General features: G+C 38.0%; 1 protein-coding gene across 9 annotated transcripts in view; it reads right to left on the bottom strand.

Annotated features, from left to right (window-relative positions):
- Window positions 1-15,235, bottom strand: part of CCSER1 (coiled-coil serine rich protein 1) — a 1,457,637-nt gene that overhangs the window by 1,100,388 nt on the left and 342,014 nt on the right. The window lies entirely within an intron of this gene.

Here is a 15,235-nt window from a genome sequence, read left to right as displayed (position 1 = left end):
ACACATGGATACATAGAGGGGAACAACACACACTGGGGCTTATCAGAGACTGGAGGGTGGAAGAAAGGAGAGGATCAGGAAATATCAGTAATGAGTACTAGGCTTAATACCTGGGTGATGAAATAACCTGTATCACAAACCCCCATGACACATAGGTATATGGTATATGTTTACCTACATAACAAAACTGCACATGTACCCCTAAACTTTAAATAAAAGTTAAATTGGTGGGGGGGGAGCCAAGATGGCCGAATAGGAACAGCTCCAGTCTGCAGCTCCCAGCGTGAGTGACGCAGAAGACAGGTGATTTCTGCATTTCCAAGTGAGGTACCGGGTTCATCTCAAGGGGGAATGCCAGACAGTGGGTGCAGGACAGTGGGAGCAGCGCACCATGCGTGAGCCGAAGCAGAGCAAGGCATCGCCTCACCTGGGAAGTGCAACGGGTCAGGGAATTCACTTTCCTAGTCAAAGAAACGGGTGACAGACAGCACCTGGAAAATTGGGTCACTCCCACCCTAATACTGCGCTTTTCCAACGGGCTTAACAAAGGGCACAACAGGAGATTAGATCCTGCACTTGGCTCGGAGGGTCCTACGCCCACAGAGCCTCGCTCATTGCTAGCACAGCAGTCTGAGATCAAACTGCAAGGTGGCAACAAGGCTGGGGGAGGGGCGCCCGCCATTGCTCAGGCTAGAGCAGGTAAACAAAGTGGCTGGGAAGCTTGAACTGGGGAAGCCCACCACAGCTCAAGGAGGCCTGCCTGCCCCATAGCCTCTACCTCTAGGGGCAGGGTGCAGACAAACAAAAGACAGCAATAAGCTCTGCAGACTTAAATGTCCCTGTCTGACAGCTTTGAAGAGAGTAGTGGTTCTCCCAGCACACAGCTTGAGATCTGAGAACGAGCAGACTGTCTCCTCAAGTGGGTCCCTAACCCAGGAGTAGCCTAACTGGGAGGAACCCCCCAGTAGGGGCAGACTGACATATCACACAGCCGGCCAGGTACTCCTCTGAGACAAAACTTCCAGAGGAACCATCAGAGAACAGCATTTGCGGTTCACCAATATCCACTGTTCTGCAGCCACCGCTGCTGATACCCAGGCAAACGGGGTCTTGAGTGGACCTCCAGTAAACTCCAACAGACCTGCAGCTGAGGGTCCTGACTGTTAGAAGGAAAACTAACAAACAGAAAGGACATCCACACCAAAAACCCGTCTGTACGTCACCATCATCAAAGACCAAAGGTAGATAAAACCACAAAGATGGGGAAAAAACAGAGCAGAAAAACCAGAAACTCTAAAAATCAGAGCGCCTCTCCTCCTCCAAAGGAACACAGCTCCTCACCTGCAATGGAACAAAGCTGGATGGAGAAGGACTTTGATGAGTTGAGAGAAGAAGGCTTCAGAAGATGAAACTACTCCGAGCTAAAGGAGGAAGTTCGAACCAATGGCAAAGAAGTTAAAAACTTTGAAAAAAAATTAGGTGAATGGATAACTAGAATAACAAATACAGAGAAGTCCTTAAAGGACCTCATGGAGCTAAAAACCACGGCACAAGAACTACATGATGAATGCACAAGCCTCAGTAACCGATGCGATCAACTGGAAGAAAGGGTATCAGTGATGGAAGATGAAATGAATGAAATGAAGCGTGAAGAGAAGTTTAGAGAAAAAAGAATAAAAAGAAACAAACAAAGCCTCCAAGAAATACGTGACTATGTGAAAAGACCAAATCTACATCTAATTGGTGTACCTGAAAGTGATAGGGAGAATGGAACCAAGTTGGAAAACACTCTGCAGGATATTATACAGGACAACTTCCCCAATCTAGCAAGGCAGGCCAACATTCACATTCAGGAAATAAAGAGAATGCCACAAAGATAGTTCTCAAGAAGAGCAACTCCAAGATACATAATTATCAGACTCACCAAAGTTGAAATGAAGGAAAAAATGTTAAGGGCAGCCAGAGAGAAAGGTTAGGTTACCCACAAAGGGAAGCCCATTACACTAACAGCTGATCTCTCAGCAGAAACTCTACAAGCCAGAAAAGAGTGGGGGCCAATATTCAACATTCTTAAAGAAAAGAATTTTCAACCCAGAATTTCATATCCAGCCAAACTAAGCTTCATAAGTGAAGGAGAAATAAAATCCTTTACAGACAAGCAAATGCTGAGAGATTTTGTCACCACCAGGCCTGCCCTAAAAGTGCTCCTGAAGAAAGTACTAAACATGGAAAGGAACAACCGGTACCAGCCACCGCAAAAACACGCTGAATTGTAAAGACCATCAAGGCTAGGAAGAAACTGCATCAACTAACAAGCAAAATAATCAGCTAACATCATAATGACAGGATCAAATTCACACATAACAATACTAACCTTAAATGTAAATGGGCTAAATGCTCCAATTAAAAGACACAGACTGACAAATTGGATAAAGAGTCAAGACCCATCAGTGTGCTGTATTCAGGAGACCCATCTCCCATGCAGAGATACACATAGGCTCAAAATACAGGGATGGAGGAAGATCTGCCAAGCAAATGGAAAACAAAAAAAGGCAGGGGTTGCAATCCTAGTCTCTGATAAAACAGACTTTAAACCAACAAAGATCAAAAGAGACAAAGAAGGCCATTACATAATGGTAAAGGGATCAATTCAACAAGAAGAACTATCCTAAATATATATGTACCCAATACAGGAGCACCCAGATTCATAAAGCAAGTACTTAGTGACCTACAAAGTGACTTAGACTCCCACACAATAGTAATGGGAGACTTTAACACCCCACTGTCAACATTAGACAGATCAACGAGACAGAAAGTTAACAAGGATATCCAGAAATTGAAGTCAGCTCTGCACCAAGCAGACCTAATAGACATCTACAGAACTCTCCACCCCAAATCAACAGAATATACATTCTTTTCAGCACCACAACACACTTATTCCAAAACTGACCACATAGTTGGAAGTAAAGCACTCCTCAGCAAATGTAAAAGAACAGAAATTATAACAAGCTGTTTCTCAGACCACAGTGCAATCAAACTAGAACTCAGGATTAAGAAACTCACTCAAAACTGCTCAACTACATGGAAACTGAACAACCTGCTCCTGAATGACTACTGGGTACATAACAAAATGAAGGCAGAAATAAAGATGTTCTTTGAAACCAACGAGAACAAAGCCACAACATACCAGAATCTCTGGGACACATTCAAAGCAGTGTGTAGAGGGAAATTTATAGCACTAAATGCCCACAAGAGAAAGCAGGAAAGATCTAAAATTGACACCCTAACATCACAATTAAAAGAACTAGAGAAGCAAGAGCAAACACATTCAAAAGCTAGCAGAAGGCAAGAAATAAGTAAGATCAGAGCAGAACTGAAGGAAATAGAGACACAAAAAGCCCTTCAAAAAATCAATGAATCCAGGAGCTGGTTTTTTGAAAAGATCAACAAAATTGATAGACCGCTAGCAAACTAATAAAGAACAAATGAGAGAAGAATCAAATAGATGCAATAAAAAATGACAAAGGGGATATCACCACCAATCCCACAGAAATACAAACTACCATCAGAGAATACTAGAAACACCTCTACACAAATAAACTAGAAAATCTAGAAGAAATGGATAAATTGCTCAACACACACACTCTCCCAAATCTCAACCAGGAAGAAGTTGAATCTCTGAATAGACTAATAACAGGCTTTGAAATTGAGGCAATAGTTAATAGCTTACCAACCAAAAAAATTCCAGGACCAGATGGATTCACAGCCGAATTCTACCAGAGGTACAAGGAGGAGCTGGTACCATTCCTTCTGAAACTATTCCAATCAATAGAAAAAGAGGGAATCCTCCCTAACTCGTTTTATGAGGCCACCATCATCCTGATACCAAAGCATGGCAGACACGCAACAAAAAAAGAGAATTTTAGGCCAATATCCTTGATGAAAATTGATGCAAAAATCCTCAATAAAATACTGGCAAACCGAATCCAGCAACACATCAAAAAGCTTATCCACCATGATCAAGTGAGCTTCATCCTTGGGATGCAAGGCTGCTTCAACATACGAAAATCAATAAACGTAATCCAGCATATAAACAGAACCAATGACAAAAACCACATGATTATCTCAATAGATGTAGAAAAGGCTTTTGACAAAATTCAACAACACTTCATGCTAAAAACTCTCAATAAATTAAGTATTGATGGGACATATCTCAAAATAATAAGCGCTTTCTATGACAAACCCACAGCCAATATCATACTGAATGGACAAAAACTGGAAGCATTCCCTTTGAAAACTGGTACAAGACAGGGATACCCTCTCTCACCACTCCTATTCAACATAGTGTTGGAAGTTCTGGCCAGGGCAATCAGGCAGGAGAAGGAAATAGAGTGTATTCAATTAGGAAAAGAGGCAGTCAAATTGTCCCTGTTTGCAGATGACATGATTGTATATCTAGAAAAACCCGTAGTCTCAGCCCAAAATCTCCATAAGCTGATAAGCAACTTCAGCAAAGTCTCAGGATACAAAATCAATGTGCAAAAATCACAAGCATTCTTATACACCAATAACAGACAAACAGAGAGCCAAATCATGAGTGAACTCCCATTCATAATTGCTTCAAAGATAATAAAACACCTAGGAATCCAACTTACAAGGGGTGTGAAGGACCTCTTCAAGGAGAACTTCAAACCACTGCTCAAGGAAATAAAAGAGGACACAAACAAATGGAAGAACATTCCACGCTCATGGATAGGAAGAATCAATATCGTGAAAATGGCCACACTGCCCAAACTAATTTATAGATTCAATGCCATCCCCATCAAACTACCAATGACTTTCTTCACAGAATTGGAAAAAACTACTTCAAAGTTCATATGGAACCAAAAAAGAGCCCGCATCACCAAGTCAATCCTAAGCCAAAAGAACAAAGCTGGAGGCATCACGCTACCTGACTTCAAACTATACTACAAGGCTATAGTAACCAAAACAGCATGGTACTGGTACCAAAACAGAGATATAGACCAATGGAACAGAACAGAGGCCTCAGAAATAATACCACACATCTGCAACCATCTGATCTTTGACAAACCTGATAAAAACAAGCAATGGGGAAAGGATTCCCTATTCAATAAATGGTGCTGGGAAAACTGCCTCGCCATATGGAGAAAGTTGAAAGTGGATGCCTTCCTTACACCTTATACAAAAATTAATTCAAGATGGATGAAAGACTTAAACGTTAGACCTAAAACCATAAAAACCCTAGAAGAAAACCTAGGCAATAACATTCAGGACATAGGCATGGGCAAGGACTTCATGTCTAAAACACCAAAAGCAATGGCAACAAAAGCCAAAATTGACAAATGGGATCTAATTAAGCTAAAGAGTTTCTGCACAGCAAAAGAAACCACCATCAGAATGAACAGGCAACCTACAGAATGGGAGAAAATTTTTGCAACCTATTTATGTGACAAAGGGCTAATATCCAGAATCTACAATGAACTCAAACAAATTTACAAGAAAAAAACAACCCCATCAAAAAGTGGGTGAAGGATATGAACAGACACTTCTCAAAAGAAGACATTTATGCAGCCAAAAAACACATGAAAAAATGCTCATCATCACTGGCCATCAGAGAAATGTCAATCAAAACCACAGTGAGATACCATCTCACACCAGTTAGAATGGCAATCATTAAAAAGTCAGGAAACAACAGGTGCTGGAGAGGATGTGGAGAAATAGGAACAGTTTTACACTGTTGGTGGGACTGTGAACTAGTTCAACCATTGTGGAAATTGGTGTGGCGATTCTTCAGGGATCTAGAACTAGAAATACCATTTGACCCAGCAATCCCATTACTGGGTATATATCCAAAGGATTATAAATCATGCTGCTATAAAGACACATGCACACGTATGTTTATTGTGGCACTATTCACAATAGCAAAGACTTGGACCCAACCCAAATATCCAACAATGATAGACTGGATTAAGAAAATGTGGCACATATACATCGTGGAATACTATACAGCCATAAAAAAGGATGAGTTCATGTCTTTTGTAGGGACATGGATGAAGCTGGCAGCCATCATTCTCAGCAAACTATCGCAAGGACAAAAAACCAAACACCGCATATTCTCACTCATAGGTGGGAATTGAACAATGAGTACACATGGACAGAGGAAGCGGAACATTACACACCAGGGCCTGTTGTGGGGTGGGGGGAGGGGGGAGGGATAGCATTAGGAGATATACCTAATGTTAAATGATGAGTTAGTGGGTGCAGCACACCAACATGGCACATGTATATATGTAACAAACCTGCACATTGTGCACATGTACCCTAAAACTTAAAGTATAAAAAGACAAAAAAGAAATAGCTAGAAAAATGAATAATGACACTAATGACACTAAGTAGAACAGAAGCATGAAAAAAAGTTTTCCTCCTGGCTCATTTGAGAGAAAAACATACACATAAATGAAGAGGTACTGATTGTGATAATCATCAGTGAAGAATTTTGTTACTTATATTATTCTTTTATATTATGTTGATTTATAAATGCTAATCATCTTAAGCATTATTTGCTTATAATGACATTCATATTTTTTAGATTACAAAAGACTACAAAAAGAACCGCATTTGAAAGAAAAAGAATGATTTCACAGTGTGTCAGATTCTAAATTTAGTAATTAAAGTAATTTAAAAGAAAGTACAGGCCCAGCGTGGTGGCTCACACCTGTAATCCCAGCATTTTGGGAGTCTGAGGCAGGCAGATCACGATGTCAGGAGTTCAAGACCAGCCTGACTAACATGGTGAAACCTCGTCTATACTAAAAATACAAAAATTAGCCGAGTGTGGTGGCACGTGCCTATAATCTCAGCTACTCAGTAGGTTGAGGCAGGAGAATTGCTTGAACCTGGGAGGTGGAGGTTGCAGTGAGCCGAGATTGCACCACTGAACTCCAGCCTGGGCGACACAGCAAGACTCCATCTCCAAAAAAATAAAACATAAAAAAAAAAAGAAAGAAAGAAAGTACAATTTATTCTTTTTTTAAATTGTCATCCTGGACAAGTTACTTAATCTCCATATGCCTTTGTTGTCTGACCTGTAGCTTGCAGATAATAGCAACATATAATCTTGTTGGGAAGATTAAATGGATACTTGTTTGCAAAGCTTAGATTACAGCATGGTGCCTAATATTAACTACATTTAAGTGTTACTGAATAAACAAATCTATTATTTTAAAGAATAGATTTAAACAATAGTTTACAACCCTAATTTATAAATTCAACACATAATTATGCTTACAATATAAAATTTCATCCTATACACACAATATTTCAAAAAGAAAATGATAGAAACACCTGTCCTTCAAAAAATACCTGTCTTTAATATGTAGTGAGAGAGAATGAAGATAGGCAATTGTAATTCTGTCTAATGAGTACTATAATAGAGGCGTTCAAATATTATAGAAACAGACAGGAATCAATCTGTATACAAGTACTTTGATTTTTCCATCAATCAGGGGAACCCTTTAACTCAAAGAATTAAAAATATTAATGAATGTTTATTTTAGATACCCCTATAAAACAAAGAAGTAAGGTATGCTACTTCACATTTTACAACAGGCATTCCCAGACTTTTGCTCATTAGAATTTCACTGTGTTGCTAATGTTTGTTTCACAGTTAAGAGAATTAGCCTGCAGCAAAACATAGCACTTTTCCAGGGCTGGCAATCAGGTTTCTAGACTTCAAGTTTTCAGATCTTTCTTTTCAATACTGATGACAAAATTGCTGTTTTAATTCCCTGTGATATTTTCAATATTAATTATTCAAATGTTAAATATGTTAATATTAAAATATTAACAGTAAATACGCTCTATTCATATCTAATTTTTAAAAATTTGATAATGTTGGACAACTATCATGGTTGGTTCTACCTTCTAAATAAAAGAAAATGTGTTTTACCTTAAAAGTAAATAAAAATTAACCAATTCTCAGGTATTTTTTGAGTACCTACTAGTTATTGCTATTCTAAGTAAAATAGAAGATAAAACCAGGAAACATTTGTTGTAAAAGGGCTTAATCTACCAGAGGAAAAAAAAAGATAATACTTTCTTTTAAAAATGGGCAAATAATCACATATTGTGAATAGGCAAATTTGAGGAAATATCTAAAAGCATAAATGCCATAGAACATTATGTATTCTTAGAGAGCCAATCCCTTATTCTTATGCCCAACTTCCTCATTCAAGAGATATTAAATCTGGTCATTTTTATTGTGTTTCCTCTTGGTGCCCAGCATGATTCTACCTGCTTTACTTTGAAAACTGAATACTTCCACAATGACTTTACAAAGCAGGTGCTATTGTCTTTATTATATACATAAGAATACTTGACTTCAATAACAGTAGTACCCGCTCCTTGCTCCATGTCATCTAACTGCCAAACAGAGATGAGATGTTTCAGATTTCAAAGTTTCTGCTTTTTCTGCTAGTCAGTCTCCCCTGGAAGGGGAAAAGTAGAAAATCAATATTGGATTATATAGCATTTATTTATAGTATTACTAGAAGACTTATACTAAAACCTAAATTATAGAACACATTCAAATAAAATATCTTATATATTTGCAAATCTATTTTTTTCATGGGATGAGGTTAGAAGGGGGAATTGAAAGTTGGCACCATGCTTTTTCTGCACACATAAGAGCTACTTTCAAAACAATGGTGATGCACCTGCAATCTTTTTCAGTGATCTGACAAATCTGTATTTATAGTACTCTATAAAGAGTACAGTGATAACTGTACTGCACTGGTGAGCTGAAACACTTCAGTCATATTATCGGGTTGTCCCAACTTATCTGAAAAATAGCATTTGTGTGCTCAATGTACAAAGAAGGGTTGTCAAACTAGAAGCAAACATTACAATAGGATTTCTTGCCTTGACAGGGTAACTGCACAAGGGACCAAATATTATGACTCACTAAGGAGCAATAAACAGCAGAGAGATAAAATAACAACACTGTCAATCAAGGGCAGTGTTTCTGGGAATTTTTAAACATTCTTATTTTTCATATTAAAATCTATTGGTTCTTGACGTTTGAAAACCTTCTTTAGTTTTTTTTTATATATATATAAACCAGCGAATAATGAGCTCATATCTTCCCAAAAGGTTGAATAGAGATGATAAAAAAAATACAGAAGATTGATGGCAATCAGTCCTTTCACAAGGTACCAGTAATACAGCATAGTTGACAAAACATCTAGCCGGCTGCCTTTCCACCAAGGCCTGGCAGTCAGAAAGGTAAATGCCCCCACCGACCCTCTAAGCTCTGTCCACCACTACCAGTGATTGACTGTTCCTCCGCAGCCCATGGGTTGTGCGTTATGTGGTCCTCCAGAGGGTAGGACCTAGGGCCATTTGAGCAGCGATTTCTGGACAGAGTGAGTGGTGAAGGCATAGTCTCCTAGTGGTGGGAGCCCTTGGCTTCCTGGAAACGCATCTTATGGAAGGGGGAGAAGCTGGAGAAGGGATGTGACACAGTTCTCTCACATGCAGGGCCTAAGGCAAGAATCCTGAGTGCCCAGATCTAAAGGCAATGGTACAAAGGGATAAATCCAGGTTATGTGAGCCCTGAAGTTTATGAAATCTGGAGGGATCTCAAAACACACACACACACACACACACACACACACACACACACACACACACACACACGAGAAAAGAAGGAAAAATTTCCAGGATCGCTTCTAGGGCTTTATGTGGGGCCCATTGTAAAGCCGACTCCTGAAGATTAAACTTCCTCAGTGGTACAGCTAATGTATTCCTGCTACCAGGGTGAAAGGTAGCGGGTAGTGGTACCCGGTCACAGGAGATTTAATTGGCTTTAGAGACTAGCAAATTGGCCCACAAGTGATCTTTTCAAAGGTCTCCTTCTGGGCCAGTATTCTGTAGTTCCCTAGTCATGGGTGCATGAGAGTCCTTTGCCCCTCTTTATGGGGGTATCCTCATCCTCCAGATAATTCACAAAAACACTACAGCCTCCCTGACTAACTCTAGAGTCCTAGATGGTGCTGCTTTCACAGCTGGCCAGCGATTTTTCACCCTCGAGGTTTTCTGGGCAGTCTGCTTAAGTTTCTCAGGCATGAATCCACATCTATCCCTTGTGCTTCCAACTGCAGAGAACACATTTGAAGCACTGAATGATTCTTCCGAAAATCCACTATAGACTTGAGGTTAGAAAGTTTTTCCTCCCATCCCTAACTTCCTCCAAAAGCTGTGGAAGAGACCTATATTTAGGCAACAGCTTTCACCATGGAAATCTTACCTCCTCACTGATCTCCTCAGATGCTGTTTCCACCCTTGAATTGACCAAAATCATGAAACACTAGCCGTTTCTTTTGAATGCCTGCATGAGTAAGAAGGCTGTTTCCTAATCATAGTATTATCCGATATTTATCCTAGCCATGCCTCAGTATTGAATTTTTTAAATGGACGAATTTGAAGGCACGAAGAGATGGAGGGTAAATGAAGGAAAATTGTTAGTAAAGAATCATAAGAATTTACATAAGAACCTAAGTGGAATTTACTTATATTGTGGACATTTTCAGTGAAAATCAATGACAATGATTCAGACAGGAATTTTATGCAAAGTGCATTTATGTGTGTGTGTGTGTGCATGTTACACTTATAGTTCAATTGATATAATATTCAACATAAATTAAAAGAATATCATGACTCTCCATTCATTAAACTATTACTAATTCAAGATGACATGTTAGGATTTTCACAATATTATATATTTAACATAATTACAATTAGTAATAAAGATAATTTCTCATTTTCATCCTTATTGCAAATACTTAGTAATGTATTATAAGTTATTAGTTTAATAACTATATTTAACTTGTCAAGGTTCATAAATACATATTGACACAGTTCTCTTTTCACATTTCTCCATCCCCAATGCCAGCAACCTAGTGCAAGCTACTATCAGCAATCACCTAAATGTTCTCACTGTAGCCACTCAGTCTATCCTCCATTTACTAATGTGCTGATAAATATTTAACTAGCTCTCCAGGGGAGGAGGAAAGTCCTCATTTATAGAATTTCCCAATGCTATGATGTAAATACACCCACCATGGCTGATTTCAAACTTTCACTGTGAAATCACTGAATCTAGAGCTGGGGAGAACTGCTATCAAATTGGCTCTCCCAAGTCGGCTCCATTTCACCATTACCCCAACCACACCTAATTCGTTCTCTATAACAAACAAAGAGAAAGTTTTCAAAAGGCAAATCTAACCATGTCACTTGGCCCTGCTAACATGAGTTGGCTTCCTTTTCCTCCCACGAGCCTTCCTTCAATTTCTCCACACTCCCATCCATCACAGAACACTTTAAGAAGCTATTTTGTTCTTTCAGTTAGTTAACTAATATCCTGTGGATGTTAGCTCAAGAGTCACCTCCTCAGGGACGTTTTACCTGACCTCCTTGGCTATGTTACAACTTCTTACTACAGCCCTTATAATGAGATACACGTCTACATTATAGCCACAGCTACACTTTTGCATTTTTTTTTTTTTTTTTGAGACAGAATCTTGCTCTGTCACCAGGCTGGAGTGCAGTGGCGCAATCTCGGCTCACTGCAACCTCCACCTCCCGGGTTCAAGTGATTCTCCTGCCTCAGCCTCTCGAGTAGCTGGAACTACAGGGGTGCGCCACCACACCCAGCTAATTTTTGTATTTTTGGTACAGAAGGGATTTCACCTGCTTTTCAACACAAAATCCCTAGCACTATGCAGAGTGCCAAAAACAAAGCAGACACTGAAGAATTACCTATTTTTGATAAATTAACAAATAAATATCTGCCTAAAAGCATAAATAAATATGTTCTCCTGAAGATTGTTAAGGAAAATTGGAGATCAGCTAGTAATATTATTCTTTGACGTGTCTCCAGTATAACTACAGAGTTTGTGTAACAACTTTAGAGAGTCTAAAGAGGTGACCTTAGAGAGAGTACTTAACTGTTCCAAATCTAACATATACTATTCATTCAGATAAATAAACAAAAAGAGCTGACAAAACTTTAAGCCTGTGTGTTAAGTACCCTCTAAGAATAAAATAGGTTAGTGTTAGCAATTCTTTAAAAATAAGACTTTTGTACTAAATGATAATGTCTGTTACCTTTCAGAAGGAGCTTACAGAACCTACTTCATGACAAGAAACTGAAGCATTACAAAGAGGTATTGAAACTTGGAGTGAATGACAATATGTTTAAGTAATGCTTCATCTATGCAAGAGTAAACAATAAATCAAATCTATTCCTAAGGTTAGATTTATTTATATAAAATAATATAAAAATGTGGAAATGGACAAAGAAGTAATAGAATAATTTTTCTTTTACCTCTGCATTTCTAACTTTACAATGGTCACAAAAATCCCTTCATTCAGACATTGAGTTATGGTATGTACAGAATATTTGCATTTCAACAAGCATATTTCTAAAAAAAGTATTAATACAAAATATAATCCAAAGCCAATCATGGTTATTCTTTCATTCTCTTCAGAGTTTGAGTTCTATGTACATTTCATGAAATGCTCATTTACATAGAACTGACTTGAGAAATGTAGAGTTTTGAGGAACATGCTGAGTGTAGCTGGATATTTGGTTATACTTTTAACAGTAGGATTTTTATAAATTTATAATTCCCCTCTGTATGTCCATGTGTGCCCATTATTTAGCTCCCAATTATTAAGTATGGATATGTGGTATTTGATTTTCTGAGTTATTTCACTTAGGATAATGACCTCCAGCTCCATCCACGTTGCTGAAAAGACATGATTTCACTCTTTTTTATGGTGTATATATACCACATTTTCTTTATCCAACCATCTGTTGAGGGCACTTAGGTTGATTTCATGATTCGACTATTGTGAACAGTCACTCTCAAAGCTTTGACCCCAGCATTCTATGCTTATGATTAAATATTTGAAAATTGTACACTCTTTTTGGATTACATAGATTATTCTATTTTTTAGCAAGTTTATCCTTTCCATGGTATTCTGAGTTACATACCAAACTAAACTCAGAAGTGAAGTAAAATCCCCACCTTTGTTTTCTGAATTAAGATGAATTTTAGATATTGAAGGAAGTGGAAAGCTCTGGTCCTCCGCCACTGTAATGAGCAATGTAGCTTTCCTTCTTAACGATTTAGTTAGTTTCTCCCTATCACTTGCTATGCTGAAAAATTTATACTTCATTCCTAGTAGGATTCCTAATTCTTGTTTCTCCTTATCAAATGTCTAAAAACTAATAAATACATGAGAATATTTAATAACAAAATGTCAAAAGTAAAATATTTATCATCAGAATATAACTAAACATTGGTTAGATAATACAAATATCTCAGTCATAAAATGTTTCTTACCTTCTAAAGTGATGTAATTATATATTACATATTCTTTCTTATGTACAATCTTACATATTCTGAGATGACTATTTCAGTTATTCTTAGCAATGAATTTACTGGGTTCTGAATCAGATGACTCTATGAATCCTATATTTCAAAGACTCAATGATTTATGAATTTATATGTGAAGACTGTAAAATTCAAGGGGAAAATTTACTTAAAGAAGTAATTCCATCCTAAATTAAAAAGAAATATTTGTTATCCAAAGACAGTGTCTCAACTTTCAGCATTAGTATTATATTGGCGGGTGATTATTTTATGTCAACTATTTTTTTTTTTTTTGAGATGGCGTTTTGCTCTTGTCACCCAGACTGGAGTGCAGTGACACAATCTTAGCTCACTGCAACCTCTGCCTCCCAGGTTCAAGTGGTTCTCCTGCCTCAGCCTTGCAAGTAGCTGGAATTACAGGTGCCTGCCACCATGCCTGGCTAATTTTTTTGTATTTTTAGTAGAGACAGGGTTTCACCATGTTAGCCAGGCTGGTCTCAAACTCCTGACCTCAAGTGATCCGCCCGCCTCGGCCTCCCAAAGTGCGGGATTACAGGTGTGAGTCACCACGCCCAGCCCTATCTAGTATTTTTTTTCTTATGGGAAATCCAAAATACACAAAACTGATATCATAAGGGCTTTAGTAACACCATTTATAAACAGTTGATGTGGCTATTTAACAAATATATTTGTTGCAAAAAAATTACAAAATTTATATGTTCTTGCATCTCTATTATGTTTTAGGCATTGCATTATGAGGTAAAGTATCTCCCATATTAAAAAGAAACAAATAAACTAAGGTTAAGAAGCTTTATTTATTTATTATTTCTTTTAGAGACAGTCTTGCTTTGTCACCCAAGCTGGAGTAAGGCAGTGGCATGGTCATAGCTCTCTGCAGCCTCAAAATCCTGGGTTCAGATGATCCTTTCCCCTCAGCCTTGTGAGTATCTGGGAGTATAGGTGCAAGCCACAGTGCCCAGGGGTTAAGAAAATTGGTGGGGGTTGGGGGGAAAGAATCTGCCCAATGCCTGGATTCCTAACCACTGTGTTATACTGCCTCTCAATAGCACACCCAGAACAAATAACATAAAATAAAATTAAGTAGGTAAAAAATCATTTAAAATAAGAAATAAAGATACATGCATTATATTTCAGTATTTCAATGTTTATGATTTAAATATAATAAAGAATTCTGACTTTTAAAATTAATGGTGATAATAATATTATTACCTATATGGAACATTCATTATTTTGACACCTCATCTATCTCTGCCTTCTTTTATCAATATCACCAATATGTCAATTGTGGAATCACCTTTCCCTTCTAAATTTCATTCTGTGTTCCAGGGCTTGTCATGCAACATCAACAAATTATCTAGTCAATCGCCACCAAATACTTTTGGATATAGTGATTGTTTCAGAATTGCCATGTCAAACAAGCCAAGCTAGTCAAAGCCAATCCAATGACGCTCAAATCTGGGTGTTTTTTTTTTTTTTTTTGCTTTGATTAAAAGGAATGAGAAATTATCTCCTTCCACTGGATTTGTGGAGAAAATGAAAATCAATCCCAGTGGCTGCTGAAGGCAGCAATATCACCACTACAGGAACCTCCCAGAAAATGAAAAGCCCAGACAGAAGAGTCAAGCAAAAAAGATGTAGATAGAGAGAATGACCCTTGATGATATCATTTGAGAACCAAAACTGTACTTGAAGAAATTGCTACCTTTGTACTTTATAAATTACATGAGCCAATAACCACCAGCACTCTTGATTCT

Source organism: Gorilla gorilla, chromosome 3 (assembly GCF_029281585.2).
Source record: "Gorilla gorilla gorilla isolate KB3781 chromosome 3, NHGRI_mGorGor1-v2.1_pri, whole genome shotgun sequence".
Lineage (NCBI taxonomy): Eukaryota > Metazoa > Chordata > Mammalia > Primates > Hominidae > Gorilla > Gorilla gorilla.
This window is presented reverse-complemented; position numbering and strand designations above follow the sequence as displayed.